The 26,764-nt window shown below is 35.1% G+C and overlaps 1 protein-coding gene and 1 long non-coding RNA gene across 6 annotated transcripts in view; one reads left to right on the forward strand and one right to left on the reverse strand.

Moving 5' to 3' along the window:
- The window catches only part of ZEB1 (zinc finger E-box binding homeobox 1), a 181,152-nt gene that overhangs the window by 62,424 nt on the left and 91,964 nt on the right, over positions 1-26,764 (reverse strand). The gene's annotated exons all lie outside the window — the stretch shown is intronic.
- LOC144313721 (uncharacterized) overlaps positions 13,053-26,764 on the forward strand; it is a 51,073-nt gene continuing 37,361 nt past the window's right edge. The window contains exons 1-2 of the long non-coding RNA XR_013379350.1: positions 13,053-13,329; positions 16,447-16,502. This is a non-coding gene — a long non-coding RNA (uncharacterized LOC144313721). The remainder of the gene's footprint in view (positions 13,330-16,446; positions 16,503-26,764) is intronic.

Raw genomic sequence — 26,764 nt, forward strand, 5'->3', positions numbered from 1 at the left:
TCTGGGATCGAATCCCACATCAGGCTCCCTGCATGGAGCCTGCTTCTCCCTTTGCCTGTGTCTCTGCCTTTCTCTCTCTCTCTCTCTCTGTGTGTCTCTCATAATAAATAAATATATATATATATTTTTAAAAGAACTCTGCCAAGTACTGTTTACCAAAGGTCTGAATAGCAGGTTAGGCCTCACAGGGGAAGAGAGAGGGAAGGGAGAGAGAGGGAGGGGACATATTTAACCCACAGGACTTTGATTCTTATCAGGTGATAACTGTGGCATGTGCTGATGAAAGCCACAGACTAAGGCCACATGTCAACATATTTTCAGGCAGAAGGTTTTTTTCTTTTTCCTAGAGAGAGTAGTTCTGCTTACATCATGCCATTAATACATGCTTAGCGATGTCACACTCATTTCTATCAAACACACACACTCTTCAACAAGGTAGAAAAGAAAGATAAAATCTCGGTTAGGAAAAGGGACTGATCCTTAAAAAAAAACACACAAATGTACTTCTAACAAATTTATCCATATCCATTAGACTAATCCAGTGTCATAAATTAAGAAATACCCAGAAAAACATACATTTTGAGTCATGTTCTCAAGAGTAATGGATTATAGCTTGATTAAGTAACAACGTTAGCATTATGCTGAGAACAACATAATTTAGGATGAATGTTATGAAATATGAAGATAAAGGTGGAGACACTGAACAAGTATTTCCACTATTCACTGACATCAGTTGGGACAAAACCATAATACCACTACTTAATATGCTTTTCTTACCCTGAAGAGAGTCCCTGGCACACTGCCTTCCACATAGTAGGTACAGAATTATTTGTTAATTGAGTGTGGGGCCACATTTCTTTTTCCTGAATGAAGAGGGAAATCAATATACTTAAGTGTTACTGATGATTCAGGATACTGCAGTGATAACCAAAGAATTGGTAGATCAGTACACAAAATGAAAAAGAGAGGTCATCTGACAATCCTAAGAGTGAGAGAAACCTTTATAAATAATGTTACCCCGGGACAGAGGAGCTTGTGTGTCCATGAATACTGTATCTGCCATACTGTAAATATTTGTTAATATGGCTCTTGACATAACTTATAGATAACATTAATGTATATGTATTTTACTGTATAATAAATGTCATGACATAATATGCATATTTAATGTAATATGTAATATTACATGCAATATATATATTATGTAGTTACAACTTAAGTCTTTTAAAATAGGTATCAATGATTTTAGAATGTTCTAAGCACAATGAACATATTAGGTTTATTTATTTATTTGAGAGAGAGAGAGAAAGAGCACATGTGCACATAGAGGGGTGGTGAGGGGCAGAGGGAGCACACTCCCTGCTGAGCGTGAGGGTGAGCATGCAGAGTCTGACATGGGGCTCAATTTCACGACTCATGAGATGATGACCTAAGCCAAATCATGAGTAGGTAGCTTAACTGACTGAACCACCCAGGAAACCCTGAACATGTCAGGTTTAAATAAATACTAATGGTTCAGCAAATTTGGGTCAAGTTTTAAAATCTCTTTCTAGGTAAAGTTCTTTTTAATTTAGGGTGCCTATTAAATTGAACCATAGACTGTTTTTACATTTTAAAAATAATTTTAAAAATCTAGCTCCAATAAATGTCAGTGATTCTGACATTTACCCCTGCAAAGGTTTTCAGTATCTTCAGAAACAAGCCATTCATAAAATGAGAACTAATAGGCAAAGACAGGAGAGACAGTTGCCATCATGCACAGAATCTTAGTTCTTATTTTCCCCCCTTCCCATTACACAATCATTACTTAAGTATTCCTGGGATTTGTCTCTGATTGTTTTCTCCGTTTTTATTCTGGCCTCTTTCTCATTCTCCACAGGTCCTCTATGTACCCCAACAAAAGTCATCCCAAATTACCTTCTTCTTTCCCTGATTGATCAAAGCTCCCACTCTTCTGAGAGCTAATTTCAGCTCACTAAGAAATAGATGAGGGCAGCCCCGGTGGCGCAGCGGTTTAGCGCCGCCTGCAGCCCGGGGTGTGATCCTGGAGACCTGGGATCGAGTCCCACATCGGGCTCCCTGCATGGAGCCTGCTTCTCTCTCTGCCTCTCTCTCGCTCTCTCTGAATGAATAAATAAATAAATCTTAAAAAAAAAAAAAAGAAATAGATGAAACAGTTAAATAGCAAAGTTCTCTAGCAGATTAAACCAAAATCAGTCCCAGGGACAGGTGGTTCTTTTGTATGTGTGAGGAAAAGTATCTAGACTAAAATAATTCATATGAAATTATCAATAACAAATATTTCCTTCGTAGGTAAAATATGCATTTATAAAAAGGATGCTTTTTAATTTATAGGACTTGTTACTTGTAGAATACAAGCAGGATGACAAAATTCCAGTGAAGTGTGAAGACTGAATTAAAAATACACAGAAATTGTAGAGAAGCTATATAATCGATAAATCAATCCAAAGACAGATCTTTGAGGAATCAATAAAATAGATAAATCACTAGTCCACTTAGCCCTGAAAAAAACTGAGAGGCACAAAGATTCAATATTAATGCAGAGAAGTAATTATAGCTATAAAGGAATTTAAGAGACTTACTTTATAAATATTTTGTACAAATCTAAGCAAATAAATTTAAAAACATGGATAAAATAACTCTCTAGGAAAATATTAATAATTACAACTACATTTATTATTTTATAGAATTTATAAAATTATACAAGAGATGGTAAAGGTAGACCATAGACCATATTCTATGGTCTACCAGACCATAGAATAAATTTAGGAAGACATCGAAGAGTTAACTACCCAAAAACTGCCAGATGTTTTCCCAAGTGAATTTCTTCAGATCTTCAAAGGCCTGGTAATTCTGTTGCTTTTAGAGTCTAAATTCTTTCTATGAAGCCAGCTTTGTAACAGTCAACTAAAATCTGAGAAAGAACATACTTGTATGCATGTGCATGCACATGACACATACAACCATAAACTCAGTCTGACTGATGTAAAAATGCTAAAAAAACTATTAAATCCAGTGGTACATTAGAAGTTAAATATATCAAGCATTATTCAACATTAGGAAATATTTAAGATAAGCTCACTATCTTAACACACTAAAGAAGAAACAGTATGACCACGAGAGGCATTTGGTAAAATTCACTCTTCCTTGTTGATACTTTCTCATAAAAATAAGGGTGGAGTTAGTAGTATGATAAATGATTATGTATCAGTCATTTATAAGATAAAGATGATTAACTGTCATCATTACTTATAGCACTTTAAAAGAAGTTATTTTTTTACAAAGAACAAAAGGAGAAAAAGCACAAATAGTAGAAAAGAAAGCAAAATTATTATTTGCAAGGAATATGTTGATGTTCCTGGAAAAATCAAGAAAAAGGACTGCAAAAAGCTACCAGCAATTAGAGAATTTGGTAAATGACTAATTACAAATTTAATAGAAAAAAGAATCAATAGCTTTCCACTAAACCAATAATAACCTAAAAACATAAAAGAAAAAAAACTATCAATCTCTCAATTTCTATCAACTCTATCAAGATAACCCATGAGGCAAAAAACAAAAAAACAAGGACCTATATAAAGAAAATTTAGCATTCTATTGAGGGTAATAAAAATTCAAAGGGATACATGCACCTTGATATTTACAGCAGTTTTACCTACAACAGTCAAATTATGGAGCAGCTCAAGTATCCGATGACTGATGAATGGATAAGACAATGTGTATATGTGTGTATATTCCACATAACGGAATATTACTTGGTCATAAAAAAGAATGAAATCTTGCCAATGGCAATGATGTGGATGGAGCTAGAGTATTAAGTTAACATAAACTAGTCAGAGAAAGATAAATACTGTATGATTTCACTCATGTGGAACTTAAGAAACAACAAACAAGCAAAGGGGAAAAAATAAGGACACACCAAGAAACAGTTCTTACTGGTAGAGAACAATGCGACGGTTCCCAGAAAGGAGAGGGTAGGGGGATGGGTGAAATAGATGATAGGGATTAAGGAGTGCACTTGCTGCGATGAGCACTGGGCGATGTATGTAAGTGCTGAATCACCATATTGTACACTTGAAACTAGTATTATACTGAATGTTAACTAGCTGGAATTTAGATAAGAACTTTAAAAAAGATTTGAATAAATGAAGACATGTCTTGTATTTGGGTAGAATGGTTTCATATTATAAAGATGTCAATTCTGGGGATCCCTGGGTGGCTCAGCGGTTTAGCCCTTGCCTTTGGCCCAGGGCGCGGTCCTGGATTCCCGGGATCGAGTCCTGCGTCGGGCTCCTGGCATGGAGCCTGCTTCTCCCTCTGCCTGTGTCTCTGCCTCTCTCTCTCTCTCTCCCTCTATTTCTATCATGAATAAATAAATAAAATCTTAAAAAAAATACAGATGTCAAAAAAAATAAAGATGTCAATTCTATCTAAAACAATCTATAAATTCAATGCAATACTGATCCAAATATTAACATGATATTTTGGATTCTAAATCTAAGTGATTTAGGCCAAGTGATTCTAACATTTACAAGGAGATGTAGGAACACAATCTCTGCAATAAGCCTGCCTAATTCAAAACACAGCTTCACTACTGATTATCTATGTCACCTTGGGCAGGTTTCTTAATCTTCTTATGCCTCAGTTTCCTTATTTCTAAGGTGGAGATAATAATAGTATGTCCCTAACAGGGTTGTCACAGAGATAAAAATAGCTATATATGCAAGACTTAATACAGTACTGCATGTAAGTGCCCAATACCTATTGCTAGTATTATTATTTTCTAGCAAAATAAACACAAAAATATTCCAGAAAATTCAGAGAAATGATAGTAATTGTGGTGGTAGGAGAACAAGGATTTAGCCATACCAGACATAAAATGAATCTTGAAGCTACAGAAATGGAAACAGATTTGTACTAATACAGGGATAGGCAGAAAATTAATAGACTTAAATATAACCCAGAAATAGACTTATGGTTGTGTGGCTAATCAGATTCCACCTCACAAATTTAACCAAAATAGAATCTACATGAATTGAAGATTTTCATTAAAGAAAAAGGAATTAAAAAAGTAATAGAAGAAAATATAGGCAAATCCATTAACAGTCTTGGAATAAGTAGGGCTGGACTGTTATAAGCATGATACAAAATCCATGCTTGTACACAGAAAATATTTCAAATCAAAAGACAAACTGTGGAAAATATTTGCAATACAGGTTACCAAAAATGGATTTTTATTATACAGAGAATTCCTTAATATCCATGGGAAAAAATGAATCACTCAGTAAGAATATGCAAAGAAAATTCATACACACAAATATGAATGGTCAATAAACATGTAATAAGATGTTCAGCCTCACTAATTAAAGAAATACCTACTTTAATCCTATATCGTTTTAGTCACTCCTCACAAATACTCTTAATTCTCCTGTCTCTCATTTAAAAACCATATTCTGGGGATGTCTATGTGGCTCAGTGGTTGAGCATCTGCCTTTGGCTCAGGGTGTGATCCCAGGGTCCTGGGATCGAATCCCACATCGGGCTCCCCTCGAGAAGCCTGCTTCTCCCTCTGCCTATGTCTCTTTCTCTCTCTGTGTCTCCCATGAATAAATAAATAAAATCTTTAAAATAAAATAAAATAAAAACCATATTCTAATTTTTTAAAGATTTCATTTATGAGAGAGAGAGAGAGAGAGAGAGAGAGAGGCAGGCTCCATGGAGGGAGCCCGATGCGGGACTCGATCCCGGGACTTCAGGATCACGCCCTGGGCCAAAGGCAGGCGCCAAACCGCTGAGCCACTCAGGGATCCCCTAAAAACCATATTCTAGTTAAATCCCTATTTTGATTAAATCTTACTTTTCCAAATTCTATGCTTCAGGCCCTTTTACTACAAAACTTCTTGAAAAAGTTACCTATATTTGTATCTCCAATTTGTTTCTTCCTATTCTCTCTTAAACCCATACCCATTCGGGTCACAAAACTGTTGTTGTCATGATTATGAAGGACCTTTACATTGTTCAAGGCAATGACCATGATTAATCCACATCTTATCTGACCTACTAGCAGCATTTGACATAAAATCTCTACTTTTCAAACCAATCTCTTCTCTTGACTCCCGTAATTTCTCTAACTCACTGACTGCTGCCTTTACATTTCTTTCCTCCACCTCCTGGACCTCAATCTGTCTCATGGCTTTAAAATACTGTTTGATGACTCCCTGCTTTATATCCCAGCCCCAACTTCTCTGCACTCCAGACTTGTAAACTCAATCGCCTACTTGGATGACTAGGCAAATATGCCATATCTAAAATGTAGTCTTGATCATCTCAGTTTTCTCTATTTCAGTCCAGCTACTCTTCTTAGCTGGTCAGGCTAAAATGTTTGGTGTCCGTTTTGACTCCCTTTCTCCCCCCCCATAACCCACATCTAATCTAGAGAGAAGTGCCTTAAAATTTATTTGACATCTGACCCCTTACCAATAACTCCCCACCACCATCTCTCACCTAGAGTGCCAAGATTGGCTGCCATGAGGTCTCCTTGCCTTCACTTTTGCCTTCCTGTAGAGCATTATCAACACAGCAGCCAATACAATCCTTCTAGGGCATTAGAGAAATTCTATTATTCCTCTGCTCATACCATCTAATGGCATCTCACCTCACTGTGATCCAAAGGCTTTTCATGAACTGGCTCCCACTCATCCACTATCTCTCATCTTCTACTTTAAACTTGCTCACTCCATTCCACATACACTGGCCTCTTGCCTCAAAGCTTTTGTACTTCTTCTTGCCCTCCCTGGAATGTTTTTTGATCATGGCTCAATTTTACCTGCTTAGTGAGGACTCCATTTAAATTCATAGACCTTCAACTAAGAGCACATCTCACTCTCCTATGATTTATTTCTTCTTAAAATACTTATCACTAAATGGCCTAATATATTATTATTTTTTATTATCTCCTTTCACTAGAATACAAATTCCATGTAGTCAGGATTATTTTGTTTTGTTTACTGCTGTGCCCCCTTGCATGTGTAACACTGACTATAAGTATTAACTGCTCAATAAATGTTTAATAAATTAGCAAAAAAATAAATCTCAATAACACTGGGTACATACATGTTAAGGAAATGAGTACGTATTTACATTGCTGTTGGGTTGTTTATCAAAACAATTTTTTTAAACTAATTTTTATCAAAATTTAAAAGGTTTACCCGTTGATCCAGAAATTTCTTGGAATTTACTCTAAAATTAACTTATACACATTTGCAAATACAGATCTGTTTATCTGCAAACTTGTTTTTAACTACAAAAAGCCTAAATAATCACCCAAGATATATCCCTTTGTATGGAGAGAGGGGTCCTCCAAAATAGTTTGATTTCATTTTGCAGAAAATGAAGACATAGTAGTATGTGTACATGTACCTGAAAAATGAATAGGATCTAGAAGAACATACAAATGAAATATGGTAAAGAAAGAGTTGACTTGTCTTTTCCATTTTATGCTTTCTATATTCTTTATTTTTTATTTTTTTCTATATTCTTTAATTAAATACATATATTTCTTCAAAAAATTTTAAAGATTTATTTTAAATGTGCAAGGAAAAAGCCTGAAATAATATTCAGCATACTGTTGCCAATGGTGAACTTTAGAAAACTGACCTGGAATTAGGGGAAGTATCTTGATATTTTTGTTATTTGAATTTTGAGAACAGTAGGTAGGAGGTGTAATTAGAAACAGCAATCAAAATACTAAAATGAAATTATAAAAATAAAGGTTAAAATGAAAAAAAAATAAACGTTATCTTATAAACATATATTCTGTGGATTTTGAAATAAAACAATTTATTTTAAGTTTTATTTGGAAACAATCTTTATTTGTCAGGTGTGAAAGCCAGTGATCTGTTTTAGAGTATGAATAAAACTCACCTTTTCTATTCATAACTACATAAAATGTGAAGTTATTGTAAAATGAAAAAGGATGGTAGCACTTGCAAATGAAGTAAGTGAAGACCAAGACAAGTGAATCCTGCCCCTCCTCACTAGTGCTGAGGGCAGGTGTGCACACTCTGCAGACATCCCAAAGAATGCTGTTGTGGAGAGCATATACTTCCCTTTGCCAGAGGCAACTACTACCCCCCAAGTACAGGTTAGAGCCACATACACATCCACACACACACACACACACACACATACACACTTATATGTTTAATAGTTTCTACTATAGGAGTTGGCTTGATTCTAGTTTTTTCTTAATTTACAAATAAGTCTTTTTTTAAAATAATTTATTTATTATTTATTTATTTATTTATTTATTTATTTATTTATTTATTTATTTATGAGAGAGAGAGAGAGAGAGAAAGAGAGAGAGAGAGGCAGAGACACAGGCAGAGGGAGAAGCAGGCTCCATGCAGGGAGCCCGAAATGGGACTCGAGCCCGGGACTCCAGGATCACACCCCAGGCTGAAGGCTTGCTAAACCACTGAGTCACCGGGGCTGCCCTACAAATGAGTCTTAAGAAATATTTTGTCTTTTACCAATCTCAGAAGGCATTTTCCCCTAACTGGTTTTGAGACTCACTGATTCATAGCTGAACTGGTTATGAAAAATAAGATGAAGGAAGAGGATAATTTTATTTGAATTCCTTTCATTTGGGTTTCTCAGATTCCTTTAAACTAGTAATATAGTGTGTATAATTTAAAACCGTTGGACATGTGCTAGATACTAGTGCTCACAATGGGAAAGGAAATCATAAGAGAAAAGAAACAGGTCAAAAACCACATGGATGCAGTCTGAGGACCAATCCTTCCTTGTTTCCGAGGGAGTGGCAGTAAACAATAATCCAAGTAAGGCTTCATGGTACCCATCCAGGGCACCTCCTCTTGGGAAAGCTTTCCTGAGGGCCAAATTTTAATGCAGATGTGCTAGTTCTCTGAGTCTAAAGTCCCTCTCACTCCTCTATTGGCTAGACATGGAAGATCAAGGATCATGGTAATAAAAATTGATTGGAAGTTACTTCTTAATGAACCATTAAAAACAATCAGAGTTTAGTTTTACTGAGACCTCCTAAATATCACGTGTTACAAGCTTGTGAATTATCACATTAGAAGGAATAATTTAGTTCCTCTGACTTAAGTGCTCCAGAAAGTAGAAAGAAGACATAGACTACTTATAATCTCTGCTTCTGAGATACAGGCACTATTTATAAAATATGAGTAATGTACATTAAATATTATAGGTTAAATGTGACAATAAATAATTCAGTGCTAAATTAAGAACAAACACTAAAGGATTCCCTATCCCACTGTATCTAATCTTTTATGCTCTGTTGATGTTCCAAAGAAATAAAATTTTACTTTTTTATTTGAAATATATTGTTGGAAAGTTAAATGGATTTGAATTATATAGTATCAAAGACTTCCTGGTATTTTCTCTTACCTGATTTATCAGAAAAACAGTTAAAATGGTAACCATCTGTGAATACAACTTATACAGAAAATAAATATCCAATAAACAAGAAACCACATGAACTCGCCCACACTCACATTTTCATATAAATTTTATCTTAGAGAGTAAATGGACTTAGTGGTGAAAGAAGTGGACACACCTTGGAAAAATACAGACAAATGGAAACTTTAATTCCATATGTAGAAACAAATATTTTTTAAGTATTTCAAAGAAATTATGTTCTCTCTGGCAGAAAGAAAAGTTAAATCAATCAATGCTGATGTAGTTTTGCATGCTGCTCCCACTCTGCTCCATGAAGTACTTAAAGTATTCACTGCTTTATAATACACTGAATTGCTTAATCCTAGTATTAAAGAGACACATGAAGAATTACTATCCTCATTTTATAGATAAAGGAACTGAGACTTAGAGATATCATTTGCCAAAGGGAGACCAGTTAGTACTGGAGCCAGGATTTCAACCCAGGCCATTTGGCTCTAGAGATTTTGCTCTGAACCTACATATATTGCTTCTCTGAAGCAAGCAGATTATAGTCAACAAACGAGCAAAAAATCCTCAAAAACGAAACAGAAAAGAGGTTACAATGAATTATTAAACACTTCATTGACAAGAACTTAATCAAGTTCTTTCTTAGAATCTAAGAAAATAAAACTTTAAATATCCTTACTATTCGTTTTTGCATCAGAATGACAATGGTAGATATGTAAAACCATAAAACCTTAGTTCAGAAACTGTTTTATTCCCTTGATTTAAAATTCTGACAGCTCTCCACTGTATATACTATGAATTCCAAACTCCTATGCATAGCAAATAAGGGTCTCTAGACTGTGAACATTAGAGCCTCAATTACCTATACTTCCTACCATTGCCCAATATATTCTATTCCCTAGACATTGCTGTACTTTCATGCTTCCCTTTGCCCTTTTTCCTCTACTGCCAAATTCCCACTCATCTTTCAAAATTCATATCCAACTCATCAACAAATCCTGTTTGTTGCATCCCTCCATCTCCGCTGCTGCTACTCTATTTCAAATTGTCACGTCGCCTTCCTGGGTCCCTGTCTCCATTTACCACATAGCAACCAGGGTAACTTTTACAAACCATAAAGTAGAATGTCATTCTACTTCTTGAAAACTTTCAATGGTTTTCCAGTGTTCTATCATGGCCTGCAAGGGCTCACATGCTTGGGTCCTCACCCTACTCTTCCACATCCTCACTGAATACTCTTTTCTTTCTTTGCAGGTGACAAGCCCTTGCACTTGCCTTTTCCTCTGCCTAGAATGCTATTCCTAGTTCTTTGCAGGCCTGGTTCTTTATTTCCCCCATATCTCTACTCCAATGTCCTGGCTTCAACAAACCCTTCTGTAACCACCTAATCAAATATGTTCCATCCTTTATTCCTCACATCTTGTTTATTTCCTTCAAAGCATCGAATCTGTAATTATCTTAGTTACCTGCTTATTTTCCTTTTCTCTACATTAGTTTTCATTGCTGCTGTAACAACTTATCACAAACTTAAGAGGCTTAAAATAACACTCACTTGTTATTTTACAGTTTTTGAGGTCAAGAAGCCCAAGATGGATCTCACTAGGCTAAAATCAAGGTGTTGTAGAGCAGTTCTAGGAGAGCCTGTTTTCCTGCTTCTTACAGTTTCTAGAGGCTGAATGCATTCCTTGGCATGTGACCCCCTTCTGTCTTCAAAGCCAGCAGTGGCCAGTTGAGACTTTTCTCATATCACATTAGTCTGACATTGACCCTTCTGTCTCCTGCTTGTACTTTTAAGGACTCTTATACTGGGCCTAACTAGATAACACAAAATAATCTCCCTACTTTAAGGTTAGCTGGTTATCAACCTTAATTTCTTCTGCTACTTTAATTTCCCTTTGCCATGTAATAGAACATATTCACAGGTTATGGGGATTAGTATACAGGACATCTTTGGGAAGACATTATTCTACCTACCACACTTCTTCACTAAAAGGTAAGATCCATGAGGGCAAGGACATTGTCTTGTTCAGTCCAGTAGCCTAAGTTCCAAATATCAAAGGCACTTAGGGTATTTGTTGAGTTAATGAACAAATTAAAACACTATTGCTTTGTTGATGCTCTTGACTTTTTTCTGACTCTTGTCCTAAACTTTGTGCTCCTATATAATTTTTTACATCTCCCAGCAATAGTGCCATATCCCATCTTGTTTTCATTATGTTCACATGCTTATCATTAAGACCTTGGTCAAGGGTGAAGTGTCGTGATAATATGTCAATAAAGGATTAAGTGCTGTGAAAGATGTGTTGAATCAATAAATTTTATTTTATTTTACTTTTTTGAATCAATAAATTTTAAAGTAAAAGGGACAGTAAAAGTTTCCAAAAGATTTATGTTAATGATTTTGTAATTATTTTCATGATTCCTAATAAAATATGGAATATTCTAATAATGTGTTGGTAAAGGATTACCTTCCTGTAAAGTGTGTATTAAATTAATGAATTTTAAACCTGTTAAGATAAATCTCAGTTCCATATTTTACCCTTGAGGAAACTGAAATCCAATGAAGCTAACTAATTTGTATAGTTACACAAAAAACTGTGAGCCTGGCACAAAATCCAGTGGACTTTCTGTAAAAATCAACCTCCTAAGATTGCCATGAAGATTAATTTAATGCATTTAAAAGCACATAAATAAACACAATGACTAGCACAGAGCAAGTGTTCTATAAGTAAGGGACACAGTAGATGCTTTTACTGGTATGACCATTATCATAAACACTATATATTACATTTCTCAACAATATAAATAACTTATACAAAGAACTCAATAAAATACTTGAATCTATAAATGATATAAAATACAAACATGATTAAACAATTTTAATAATGAAACAAATTAAACAATTTTTATAGGAAAATGCAGGAAAAAGAAAGCAGAGCATGCATTTCACAGTGATCTCTATCATGAAGCCTTCCCCAACTTATTCTAGCTAACAGCAATTTCTCTCCTCCTTTCATGTCTATGCCAATAAGGTCAAAATTGTTTTTATATTAGTACTAAGGTATTACATTATTTGCCTTTTTAATTCTTGACGTTTGCACTGATGCAAAGGCAATGGAAAACAGAACTCTTGGTGCTTTAGCATGATTCAAGGCCATGGCAGCAAACCATATATATCCTACACCCTTCACTGATACTCATTCCCAATAAAAAATAAAAATAAATAAAAAATAATTACCAATTTCATTTAAGAATGTCCCTGATAAAGTAGTAAAAGTTACTTTATTAAATAATACCTCTTAATACATGTTTCTGTGTGAGAAAATATATAAATATATAAACTTCTGCTGGGTATTAAAGTACGTAGTTGTTTTGAAATGCCAGCTGAACCAGCTGCTTTTTTCATGGTACACCAATTTTACAAAGGAATGACGACTATGGTTTTTCTGACTTGAATATTTGAAAGACATTTTCTAATAAACAAACCAAATAATAAGCCTGTCACTTCAAGGAAAATAAAAGACCAAATGTGTTGTTGATAATTAAATTTGAACTTTCAGGTATAAATTAGAATTCTGGAAAACATGCAACTGCCACTGTGAGTTACGCAGCTTCTCAATTTTAAAGACCCTTCTGAAGAAAATGATGCTAGTATCAGTGGGGTTTTTTAATAGGGTAAATTGCAATAACTCAACAACATTTGAAAGATCTATACAAGTAAGTGAACCAATATATTCCAAATGAGTAGTACAGGAAATACAAATTCATGAGTGTGTAAAGAAGATCCATTTAAAGTTCAAGACAGAATTCAAGGTTTCATATTCTGCATCGCAACTAAACTTTAAGACCTGCTACTTGGTAAGTTTTGGTGCAGTAAACAAATAACACTCAGAATTACCTGAAAAGGCTAATTCCACATACATATCTATGTGAGGCCAAGTTTTAATATATTTCAACCATAACAAGTTACAACAGATTGAAAGCAGAAGCAAATATGAAAACTCAGCTGTTTTTATTTATTTTTTAGACTTTATTTATTTACTTGACAGAGAGAGAGAGAGAACAAGCAGGGGGAGTGGCACGGAGAGGGAGAGGGAGAGGGAGAGGGAGAGGGAGAGGGAGAAGGAGGCTCACAGTGGAGCAGGAAGCCCAACGCAGGGCTGGATCCCAGGATCCTGGGATCATGACTTGAGCTGAAGGCAGATGCTTAACCAAATGAGCCACTCAGGTGCCCCTAGCTGCCTTTATTATTAAAGACCAATTAATAAACATTTTTAAATTTTTTTTCTTTTTTAAAGATTTATTTATTTATTTATGATAGAGAGAGAGAGAGAGAGAGAGAGAAAGAGAGAGAGAGGCAGAGACACAGGAGGAGGGAGAAGCAGGCTCCATGCCAGGAGCCTGACGTGGGACTCGATCCCAGGACTCCAGGATCGCACCCTGGGCCAAAGGCAGATGCTAAACTGCTGAGCCACCCAGGGATCCCCTATTTTTACGTTTTTTCACTTTTAATTGTGAATATAGTAAATAGTGATAAATATAACCCACATAATCAAACAGTTTGAGGTATTCAATATTTTAAAAGAGTGTAAACGGATCCTGGGATCAAAAATTTTTGAGACTCATACTGTTAATAAGTAGCCACTCATCACACATGTCTAATCATACTAAAGTTAATTAAAATTATAAATAAGATATGAAGTTTGGGTCCTCATTCATACTAGACACATTTCAAGTGCTCAATGACCACATGTGGCTAATGGCTATGAGATATAATAGATATAGAAAGTCCTATGGGACAGTGCTGGTCTATATTTGGGGGGCAGTTAATTAGCATATTAGTAAAAATATCACTTGTATAATCCTACAGTCTTTTATCATACCTGCTTTAACTCCTTAAAAAGAATATATGCCTTTTGAGGGCTAAGACTAGAACACTGATATATCTATATATGATATTGTTTTATATATATATATATGATGTTATATTCCATAAAATGCTTTATATATATATTATTCGGAATAAATACAACGAATATGATACTTGTTAAACTGATTATTTATTAACTCAATAAATACTTATTCAGGGTTTACGTAGCCAGGTGCCATGCAATTATGATTATCTTTCATATTTCACTAATGTTCATAGCCAAATTTATAAGCTCTGGGTCTCCACTTTTCCTGTTCTCATGTGATTATAATAAACTATTCTATCAACAATTTAATATTTACATTGCTTCAAGTCACATTTTTCATAAATGAGGATTAAAGATAATCTTCCCTCTATTGGTTATATTATTATTTCTTTTTAATTTATTTTTTATTGGTGTTCAATTTACCAACATACAGAATAACCCCCAGTGCCCGTCACCCATTCACTCCCACCCCCGCCCTCCTCCCCTTCTACCACCCCTAGTTTGTTTCCCAGAGTTAGCAGTCTTTACATTCTGTCTCCCTTTCTGATATTTCCAACACATTTCTTCTCCCTTCCCTTATATTAAATAGGATTTATAGTTCATAATTATGGACTACTAATTATGACTTTCAAGTTTTCTAAAGACTTCCATACACATGCTAAAAACAATGTTTTAAAGGTTACATTAAATCTGTAAACAAGATCTGAATTTGTTTTGAATGAATTAGTATCACCTGGGGTTTACTGCTTGATTTTATTTCCTTCATAGCTTTGTAGGATTTTGACTTTTTGAAACTGTAGCACCTATTATTTAAATTTGACAATCTTTATTTCTACTAATAGTGGTGAATGGAATTTATAAAAGCTTGTTAAAATGAAAAATTAAAGAAGATGTGGTTTATGTATACAATGGAATATTACTCAGCCATTAGAAATGACAAATACCCACCATTTGCTTCAACATGGATGGAACTGGAGGGTATTATGCTGAGTGAAGTAAGTCAATCGGAGAAGGACAAACATTATATGTTCTCATTCATTTGGGGAATATAAATAATAGTGAAAGGGAATATAAGGAAAGGGAGAAGAAGTGTGTGGGAAATATCAGAAAGGGAGACAGAACATAAAGACTCCTAACTCTGGGAAACGAACTAGGGGTTGTGGAAGGGGAGGAGGGCGGGGGGTGGGGGTGAATGGGTGACGGGCACTGAGGGGGGCACTTGATGGGATGAGCACTGGGTGTTATTCTGTAAGTTGGCAAATTGAACACCAATAAAAAATAAATTTATTATAAAAAAATTAAATTAAATTTTGTTTAAATACACTTCTGAGATTTTTATATCTCAGAACTGCAAAGGACTTTGGGATGCCAAAAAGCTAGGGGCTGGCTTGTTGTGTTCTAGCTGCCCTCTATTGCTCTTTGTGCAGTAATCAGAGATTTATAGTGCAATGAATGTTGCTTGTTTCCAGTGTAGTTTAAGGCAATGCTCCTGGCAAGCAAGACCACATTTGTAAGAAGCAGAATAACAGGAGAGATATGTGGGCTTCTGGCCAGGTACTTTTCTGGTCAACAACCAAGATATGTACCTGGAACTAGGTGAGACCAGCTGCTGTATGTAAACACCAGCCCTCTGCTAATTTAGGACAATGCATCACCCTCTCCATATACTTCTAGAGAATGTTTGGAAAAAAGTATATAAAATATTTCTTAAGCCTGCTTTTTGGATGAGAAAAGCAAAAACATGATCTACAAAACTGACATATTATTTGTGCAACAGGAAGTAGGCACTGAAAAGCCTTATATAATCAAGTCGACTCCATGCAAAAGAATGTGTACTATAAATTGAATCATTGGAATTTATTTCTTCCATAAAAGCAAAGAAAATAATTGCTATTTAAATAATTTTCGTAAGCTGTAAACTTTATATTATGCTAACTTCTAAAGTTTGTTTTCAATTTTGCTTATAGAAGTTAATTCTAAACAATGTTTCTATAGCTAGAAAGGCTTATGATCTAAATAAAAGCTAACATTTTCATAAACTGCTTTGCTTTCCATACAGATTGGGTGTGTGTCTATGCAGCAATTTATTTTCCAAGTAACAATCTACAGCCAAGGGTAAAATTTTTATACTATATTTTAGTGGTAGAAATTTTTTTAAAAAGTAAAACCAGATTTTATGGTTCAGATTGGTTTGTTAAATTTTAACACAAAAATTAGAAAATTTAGATAAAAGTCATATGACTAAGTAGTTATTAAACTTAAAAAAAGAATTTTTAGGAAGTTCAAGACATGTCTATTAACAGTAGCAATCTATGATACTATATTAAAAGGCAATATTTATTTAGCTTGCATAAGGAGGCAGTTTATTAATAAAAGATATAAATATATAATAAGACAATGTAACAGGCTTTGGAGTCAGGCTGGTATGAGTTCAAATTATGGGTCAAACACTCAATGATTGTTTTGGGAAAAGTATCCTTCCTAAGTCTTGGTTTCTTCACATATAACGGGATAATAAAAATCACTTATAAGACTGTTTAAAGGAGCAAATTAGGTGATTTATGTAAACTGCTTAGCACAGTAAGTGATATACAATAAGTGATAAATAATGCCTTACACACCATACATATACAAAGTTTCCTCAGGGGATCCCTGGGTGGCGCAGCGGTTTAGCGCCTGCCTTTGGCCCAGGGCGCGATCCTGGAGACCCGGGATCGAATCCCACGTCGGGCTCCCGGTGCATGGAGCCTGCTTCTCCCTCTGCCTCTGCCTCTGCCTCTCTCTTTCTCTGTATGACTATCATAAATAAATAAAAGTTAAAAAAAAAAAAAAACAAAGTTTCCTCAGGACACAACCATATTTATAAGCATTTCACCTTGATTCATTCTAGTAATCTGTACCTGGTAGAGTAGGAAATTTTAAATAGTCTATTATTTCAAATACCATTTAGAAGTATAAATAATTAAAAGATTTAGACTTCAAAATCATAAGCACAATTGCATACTAAGAACATGAAAAACAAGATCTCAGAATCCTTTGAGACTCCTCCCCTCAGTAAGAATTTAGTCTATAGGGGATCCCTGGGTGGTTCAGCGGTTTAGCGCCTGCCTTTCACCCAGGGCTTGATCCTGGAGTCCCGGGATAGAGTCCTACATCGGGCTCCCAGCATGGAGCCTGCTTCTCCCTCCTCCTGTGTCTCTGCCTCTCTTTATGTCTATCATAAATCAATCAATCAATCATCAATCTATCTTAAAAAAATTTTAGTCTATAGTATTCCTGACAGACTCACTGGCTTTTAAAATAACCATTTCAAGCCCTTTATAACTCAGATGGGAGATGATGAGAGAAAGAATTAAAAACAGAAAAAGAGACTGAGAGAAACAGATCAAGACTGAGTTTTGATGATATAGTTTGAACCCCTGGATCAATCAAAGAATCCACTCCTTGTTCTCTTCCCTCTTTTAGTCTATGCCTAAGTGACTGAGCTGGGTTTCTAAAGCTCATGACCAAAACAGTCTTTATTAATACACTAATTATGGGTGAGAATGTAGCAATTAGACAGAAGGGAGGTTTTATTTACACCATACCATTAGAATTCTTTCGTAAGTGATGGATTTAGCATTTGTAGTCAGGATATTGATTCCAGAGCTTGTGTCCATAATCATAAGGCCTAATCATAAGGCTGTAGTAAACGGCAGCAGTAATACATATATCCTCTTGAGATGTAACAATAGAGTTCTTTTCTGAATTAAGACAAGGTTGCACACATCTATATGCATCTATCTTTTAACCACACATTTGACACTTTGTAAAGAGAATGGAATAGCAAGGGAGACTACAATGATGTAAATGGTATTTTCCTATTCTTAATGATTTAGATAAGAAGATAATTAAGAAATTCTCTCTCTTCCCAGAACAATCTTTTCTATTTTTATGGGAAGAGGTGTACAATTCAAAACCTATTTCCTCCATTATACAGAAAGACTACAGCCTTGGATTTGTATTTTAGATATGTCTTCCATCTAAATCAACTGGAAATGCATGCAAAGTATGACTACAGAAACATAATTAAATATGTTTTATTATTTAATCTTGCCTTTTTTGAGCAAAGAGACTCACCTACAAGAGGTGTTTGATTAGGGAGAAGGTAAATAAACACTCCAACTAGAGAGTTCTATTGTAGAGGGTGCTATATAATCTGGCACTAGAATTTCCAGGCATCCATCCAATTATTCACAAACAGGATACGGGTGGGATTAGCTTGTGCACTTGAGCGGTCAGAATACAGGACGTCCCCAGTTGTAAAACCTAAACAACACTAGGGTTCTTTGCACTACTGTAGAATTATAAAGTTAGACTGGCTTTATAGTCACAATATCGCAATATTCTAGGCTTTGGAGTGAAGTTACAGACATAAAACTGTCTTTCAAGAAAAGCATTTCGGAACACCAAAATGAACTTGAAGTCAATGAATATCCATAGGGAGCTCCCCACACTATCATGTTTTTTCCCAAGTCATCTCTTAACTCTGAACACCTGGCAACCTGAGTCACCCTGTGTGGGGGAGGGGTGTGGTCGCTTGTGTATTCAACCTGAATCTTCAAGTTGACAAGGAGTAAAATTACATCTTCAGACTTTAAAACTCTATTGCAATTTACAAATTGCAAAGCACTCCAACCAGAACAGAATACTGTAAGACTGACTGGTAGAGTTGGTATTACCACTTTTTAAGAAAAAGGCATATGAAGCTTGAAGAAATTAGGCAGGCTACTCAAATTCACAGAGAAAGTAATTAGGAAAGTTAAGAGTTAAAAACTTCTCTGGGCATTCTCTCCAAAGTACCAGGGTACTCCAGGAATAAATGTTCTTGCTGTGTGGGTGCTTTGAATACATCACATTTAATTTTCACAAAACCTTTGGGCTGTTTATATGTATGCACATACAGTTCTGTTTGATACCTTCAACCAGTTTTCCCACCCTATGGTAAATATTTGCATTCCAATTTCTCAATAGATGGGAAGATGTTCAATTTTAGAAAAATATGCCCTTAGGTACCATCAAAATACAAGCTGCTTCACAATGATTTTTCAGACTTGGAAAAAAATAAAGCAAGGGAAAAATGAAATGAAAAAGTAAGTTTCAAATCAGGCTTTAAAAACTTTAAAAATGGGTACAATTTACATACTTCAAAATGCTACAGATCATGACTAAAAACAGTGGATCAAGTAAGGAGTTTAGGAAGTTTATCACGCTGAGAGATGTGGTTTACTCTGAAATTTTTAAAAAGATTTCTCAGACTAACAGTGAAATATATACCGAGTAATTTTTATGGATATTTCCCTAACCTTTGTTTTTTGTGAAGCTTGACTTTCTCTGTTTCAATTTCACTAACCTCATTCTTTTCAGAAACTTAACCTCCTGGCTGGTAAGGGATAAATGAGTGACAATGCTAAAATGGATATTAGATAAATCTGTAGTGTATTTTAGAATGCACACTGACAAAGTGCTCTGAATGTATGGTAGCAGTGAAAAGTCATTAGGTTAATTATTGGTTTACTCAAATTTTAAAATACTTTCCTACCTTTCTCTTTATTCTTAAATAAAAATATTATCTAATAAATTCAATTAATTCAAGTTCATATTTTTCTGGTCTTGATATTTAAAATTAATAAAGGTTTGCTGAAATATTAAGTATACAGCTCTTTTTTTGGATATATTGTGCTATCCCAAATATCTTCAGAAGTACTGACATTCTCCACCAAAGTAACAACTGGTGAATATCAACTTACTAAACATTTTCAAATTTTCTGTAAGAATTGTTTTTTCCATTAAAAAAAAGAAACTTGATTGCATTTGTCTTATTGGAAAGGTTCAGATAGGAGACCAATGCTGTCTATATCGGATGTTTGATTAAACCCATATTAAGGTTATAATTATTAAGCATAAAATGCTGATTCATTAAGTTGAAGAAAATATGAAGCATAAAGTAAATCAATAAAATACTATGATTTGGTACACAACTTTAAAGAGAAAAACCTATGGAATATATTGCGCCAATAATACACATGTCAAAAGAAAAATTCCTACCTTAGAAAAATAAAGTACATCTGAGCAGCATAAATGTTCTAACACTAGTTTAGCAAACCAGGAGCTGTCAAGTTCCAATAACCTATTATTCACACCTCTTTAATCACTGACACACAGTCGATTATAAATAGCCTCATACATTTTTAAATAAGGTCATTCTGAAATGAAACAAAGAAGGTAGTAAATATTCTTGTACATAAGGAATTCAAATCTTAATGTACAACAGAACTGTATACTTCTTAAATGTTCAATATAAAGAAGGTTAACCAAATCTTTTATTAATTATGTCAAGTACAGACTCTATGTGGATTCAGCGCAATAAACTAAATTGTAGCACCATTTAAACACATCCTCCTAAAAAAAAACCCTTCCCAATGAATTTCATTCATTAATTAATTCATTCATTATGAGGCATTATTCATGGTATAATAAAAACAAAATACAATAATTAATTTGTTGATCTACCTGAAACAATGCCATGGAAAGGCATGATGGATGAGAAGACCATTCTATAAGGAAAAATGTATAATATCACTGATGATGCCACTGGCTATTAATTACCCCATTTAGCTGATAATCTGAATGTATTTCTTCAACATGAATTTAGTAAACATGTTAGAGAAGATGTAAAATGTTTTAACAGAGTGGCAAAATATCTTTCTGAAAAAAATTAAATTAAAATTTAGAATAAAGGGATAAAGTACCACTTAGAAGGCAAAGACCTAAAATAACAAGCTAAAACAAACAATCAAAATAGGCAAAACAAGGACAATATAACAATGAAAAAAAAAAAACAAAAGAAACAATATGGTTTTGCACAACAGGTCCTTTATAGTAACTGATCATTATAGAATCTCTAGGAAAAATCTAAATTATTTCCATGATTCCAGAGTGCTCTGGAATGATTATAGAATCATGACACTTTTGGAGATTACCTGTTGAAATGACAGTGGCACACTACTAAAACTCCTCATTTAAGGACTAACAATACCAACAGATTGGGGCTAAAGAACATTTGATAACAAGTAACTACAATCAGATTTTAATTGACTATTTTAAGATTTCCTATTAAGTTTCAGATTAAAAATCCTACACAACCCACTTTCCCCCATTTTTCCATTTCTTCCTACCAGTGTGCCTGTTTAGAGATAGCAAAAGATAAAACATTACATTTGGGGAAGAGATAAACGAGAAGTCTATGACTACTTAGTTTCTTAAAATCTGACCTTACATATTCACATTATATGGTAATACAACCTTGTGGGAGTATGCCTACTGCATAAACCTTTGTTACCTGAATAATTTGAAAACAGAAAAAGAAGTTGGAAAATCATGCATAATATTAAAATGTTTTACGATGAAAAAAAAATCACATGCATGTCTCAATTTTTACTGAATCATTTATTACCTTCACCTGGTTTTAGAGCTGTTAACTTAAAAACATCATTTATGGCACAATAAAAAGTCATCTTGTGGGCTCAATTTTTCATCCACAAAAGATTCTTTTTTAAACAAGAACTTTTAGTTAATTATAGTCAGTTGAATATCTTCTGATGAAGTAAGTACCAACAAAAAATGATGACCAGAGAAAACCATGAAACTAATTTCTGTTCATATTCCAGAAGAAGAGCCACATAGAGATTTCTGAAATCAATGACGCATTGTTATCCGTATCACTAATTCTATATTCCTATGCTACTGTCATTCGTATTTTATAGAATTCTCAAATTAAAAAGACATTTCCAATTGGACGTGATTGTTCTTCCAAGGCCATATTTCTAGTGATGCTACTTTATCATCTTTAACATTGCTTTTCAACAGTCAAATACACAAGGGTCTTAAATGGAGATGATAATCTGAAGATACTATCTCTGCTAAGTATGAATTAAAAAATTAGTTTCCTTACTCCAAAATATTATAAAACCTTAAAATTATTCATCCCCTACAGTCTTAAAAATGTAGGTTACATTTCCAAATGGGATTTCTGAAGGTCTTCCTTGGCCCATACCCAAACCTAAGGATGCTGGGATGATAGCCCTTATTCTTCCATTTCACAGGCTCAGAAGTTCACTCAAATGTGAAGAATTATAATGAAGATCCTTGGCTATTTGCTATACCCTGTGCCAAGCGCTTTCTTTTCCTGTACTTTCTGGAGTAACTTATGCGGCTTCAAGACAAAAAAGACTGTCCCAGCCATAGTCCCAGACTTCTTTTTGGAAGTCTGGTCTAGTAACTTTAAAACATGCCGGGACGCCTGGGTGGCTCAGCAGTTTGGCGCCTGCCTTCATCCCAGGGCGTGATCCTGGATATCCGGGATCGAGTCCCGTGTCGGGCTCCCTACATGGAGCCTGCTTCTCTCTCTCTCTCTCTGCCTGTGTTTCTGCCTCTCTTTCTGTGTCTCTCATTAATAAAAAAATAAGTAAAATCTTTAAAACATGCTGATTGGTGTGGGAGGGGAGCGGGGAGAGGGAGGCAAAGAACTCTAAGTCAGACCAAACTACCTACAGAACAGATGGCAGTACTTCTACTTCATATATGGATATATATATATATATATATCCATGGAGCAAAGTAAAAAGAGGTTTCTCAGGGTTGATGTCTATACCCAAGGGAATCGGATCTGGTCACCTGAAGTAAAGTGGGTGAGAATATTATGATTTGGGTTAGTGCAATGATTGATTCATTTACTTATTTAAAACACTTATGAGGCATTGGTTATGTCAGGCACTATAGTTAAGAAAATGAATATATCAGGACCCCTGTGCGGCTCAGTCAGTTAAGCGTCCAATTCTTTAATTTGGCTTGGGTCAGGGCTCAGGGTTATGGGATTGAGTCCTGCTACAGACTCCACGCTTAGTGAAGAGTCTGCCTGAGATTCTCTCTCTCCCTTTGCCATTCCTCCTGTATACTCTCTCTCTAATAAATAAGTAAAAATTTAAAAAGAGAAAATGAATATATCCTTTCAAATAAATAAAATCACTTTTAAAAAATAAAATGAATATATCAATTTCTACCAGCAAGGATCTAACTAGTATGGTGGACAAACATGTGAATAACTAAGTTGTCTAATATATTATGATAGGTATAACTGACATAAATCTGGAAAAGGAGAAAAGGATGAACTTTCTCAAGGATAGATACTGGGGGGTGCAGGTTTCTAAAAATGAAAGTACTTTAATAGGGAGATAATGTCTAAGCTTTTTTTTTCTAGGATGATTTTCTTAAAGATTTATTTATTTGAGAGAGAGAGAGAATGAAAGTACAGAGTAGGGAGGGGCAGAGGGGAAGGGGGGATGAGAATCTCAAGCAGACTCCTCCCCAACATGGGGCTTGATCTCATGACCCTGAAATCACAACCTGAGCTGAAGTCAAGAATCAGGTGTTCAACCAACTGAGCCACCAAGGCACCCCTCTAACCTGGTTTTTAACAAACCAATCAGATAAAAAGAGAGAGTTAGGTCATTTCACAAAGAGGAAAGGCACTGCTTTTCCCAAGTAAATTCCTCCAAGCTATTCCTAAATTAAGACTACAGAAGACTGAAGGCCTTAAGTTGTATGCAAGATACTTAATTCTGCTAGAGGACAGAGGTCAAATTCAGGCGAAAATACTACAGCTACACTTAAATTTTAAGAATGTATTTGTTTTTAATTTTTTTATTAAAACTTCTTCATCTTGCAGGCGTGAGTTCAAGCCCCACATTGGGTGTTGAGTTTATTTAAAGTTTTTTCAAATCCATATCCCCATCCTCCTTCCCTTTTAGCAATCTCCAGTGTGTTCTCTGTATTTAAGAGTCTGTTTTTTTCGTTGTTCATTTGTTTTGTTTTTTAAATTCCACATATGAGTAAAATCATGCAGTATTTGTCTTTCTCTGACTTATTACATTTAGCATTATACCCTCTAGGTCTATCCAAACATAGAGTTTTCCACAGTGGCTAAACCAATTTGCATTTCTACTAACAGTGCACAAGGGTTCCTTTTTCTCCACATCCTCAGCAACACTTGCTATTTCTTGTGTTTTTAATTTTAGCCATTCTGAAAGGTGTAAAGTAATATCTCATTGTGGTTTGATTTTGTATTTCCCTGATGGTTAGTGATGTTGAGTATCTTTTCATGTGTCTCTTAGCCATCTGGATATCTTCTTTGGAAAAAGAAGGACCTGTCTTTTCAGGTCCTCTGCCCATTTTTAATTGAATTATTTTTTTGGTATTGAGGTGTAGAAGTTCTTTATATATATTTGGATATTAACTCCTTATTGAATATACCATTTGCAAATATCTTTGTCCATGTTAGGTTGCCTTTTTGTTTTGTTGATGATCTTCTTTGCTATGCAAAAGCTTTTTATTTTGGTATAGCCTTAAGAGTTTAATTTTGCTGTTGTTTCCCCTGTTAGAGGAGACACATCTAGAAAAAAAAGTTTCTATGGCTGATGTCAAAGAATCTATTTGTTTTTAGCAATATACTTTGAAATCATTGGTTGGTGAATTAGCACACTGTTGCCCAACTCATTCATACCTGGTCCCTCTCAATAAGTCATGACCACACTCATATTCTTCTAAGGAACAAGACAATACTCTCTCATGCTATTGCAGCTACATCTTCTAGACTCAGCTGACACAACTCCCTATCTCCTAACCTGGTGAAGTTTTCCCAACCATCCTCGAGGTTTTCTTCACCATCCATGAACAACTTACCCTACCTGAAGTAGCTAGAGCTGAACCAATAATGCTCCTCTAAGCTAGGAATCTTCCCGTTTCTTCCCAAATGGATCCAAGAATGGCAGAATAATAGATGGCTTTTATTTTACTCATTTATCTCACTAGTTTGTGTTCTTCAGCAAGTGATTGAAGGAAAAAGAATGTGCTGTTAGATTTATTTTTAGTAGGAAATTGGTCCTTGGCCAGTGCAAAACAACAGATACAGGGTCAAGAAACAGGATGGAGGGTTAATGGGATATTCTGGGGAACCTCAACATTTACAAAATGGAGAGACCATCAGAGAGACAGAGATACTAAGAAGAGCATGCCTGGTTGGAAGCCAACAGATACCGAGATTTAAAAAAGGGCAATTGTGACAGGCAGAATAATTCCCTCCTGAATATGGATAGGAGCTATGAATATGATGGGATACCACTCTCATTATAATGTTTGGTTATATGACAAATGTGAAGGGATCTTGCAGCTGTATTGCCAGTTTCTAATCAGTTGACTTTGCGTTTATCAAACAGATTATCCTGAGTGGCCTTGACTTAATCAGGAAAAAGCTTTAAAAGAGGTCTTAGGCCTTCTGAGCTATGAGATTCCAAGTAGCAGAGACTCGCTCTCTTCTGTGTCCTTGAAGGAGCAAAGAGCCAGGTTGTGAACTACCTATGGAGAGGGGCATAAGGAAATGAATTCTGTCAACAATCTAAGTGAGCTTGGAAGAGGAACCTGAGTTACATGTGAGAATGCAGTATGACTGATGCTTTGATTGCAGTTTTGAGTGGAGAACCCAGTTACACTGTGCTGGACCCCTGACCCACAAGAAATGTGACTTAATAAAAATGTGTTGTTTCAGCCACTACATTGTGGTCATTTGTTATGTAGCAATAGAAGGATAATCCATTAAGCAAGTTCTCAGCCTTTTTAAGAGTAAAGGAGGATTGGGATTCAATCTTTAGGTTGTCAGATCTCTGACATATGTGTTAGGATTTTTTAGGGGCTGAATTTTCAGTGAAGATAAAGGAGAAACCTAGTAGTACAAATTAGAGCCAAGAGGAGGTAAGGAAAAGATAGTTTAATTCACAAAAACATTGTATGGTTCATCTAGGACATTCCTGATGCTGAGGCTGGGATAAACCGACAAATTCCATGCCACATCGTTTCATAGGGATTAGGCCAAAACTGCTGGCTTTGCTTAGATCTGTACATCTGGCTAACCAGACTAGAAGTCACTTGATGGCAGGTATAATCACTATTTTATTTAGTGATTCTATGTCCTCAGCCCCAGTAAGTACCTGATATTTTAAAACCGCTTAGTATTTGTTGAATGAAAGAATGAATGATGGATTTATTTCACATTAGTCAATGTGAAATAGTAGTTTAAAAATACGAGATTTTGAGGAAACAGGAGTATAAACTGGCACCACTCTTTGTGACTTCTTGAAAATATTCAAGCTAACTCTGTTAAAGTATGAAAAATTTGAGATGTCACAACAGATACTGTGATATAGTGATCATCTAGCTAATCCAGAAATATCTACTGATACCCTACTGTGTGCCAGATTCTAAAATAAGACTTCTGTAATAGTTTC

The sequence above is a fragment of the Canis aureus genome, chromosome 5, assembly GCF_053574225.1.
Source record: "Canis aureus isolate CA01 chromosome 5, VMU_Caureus_v.1.0, whole genome shotgun sequence".
Taxonomy (NCBI): domain Eukaryota; kingdom Metazoa; phylum Chordata; class Mammalia; order Carnivora; family Canidae; genus Canis; species Canis aureus.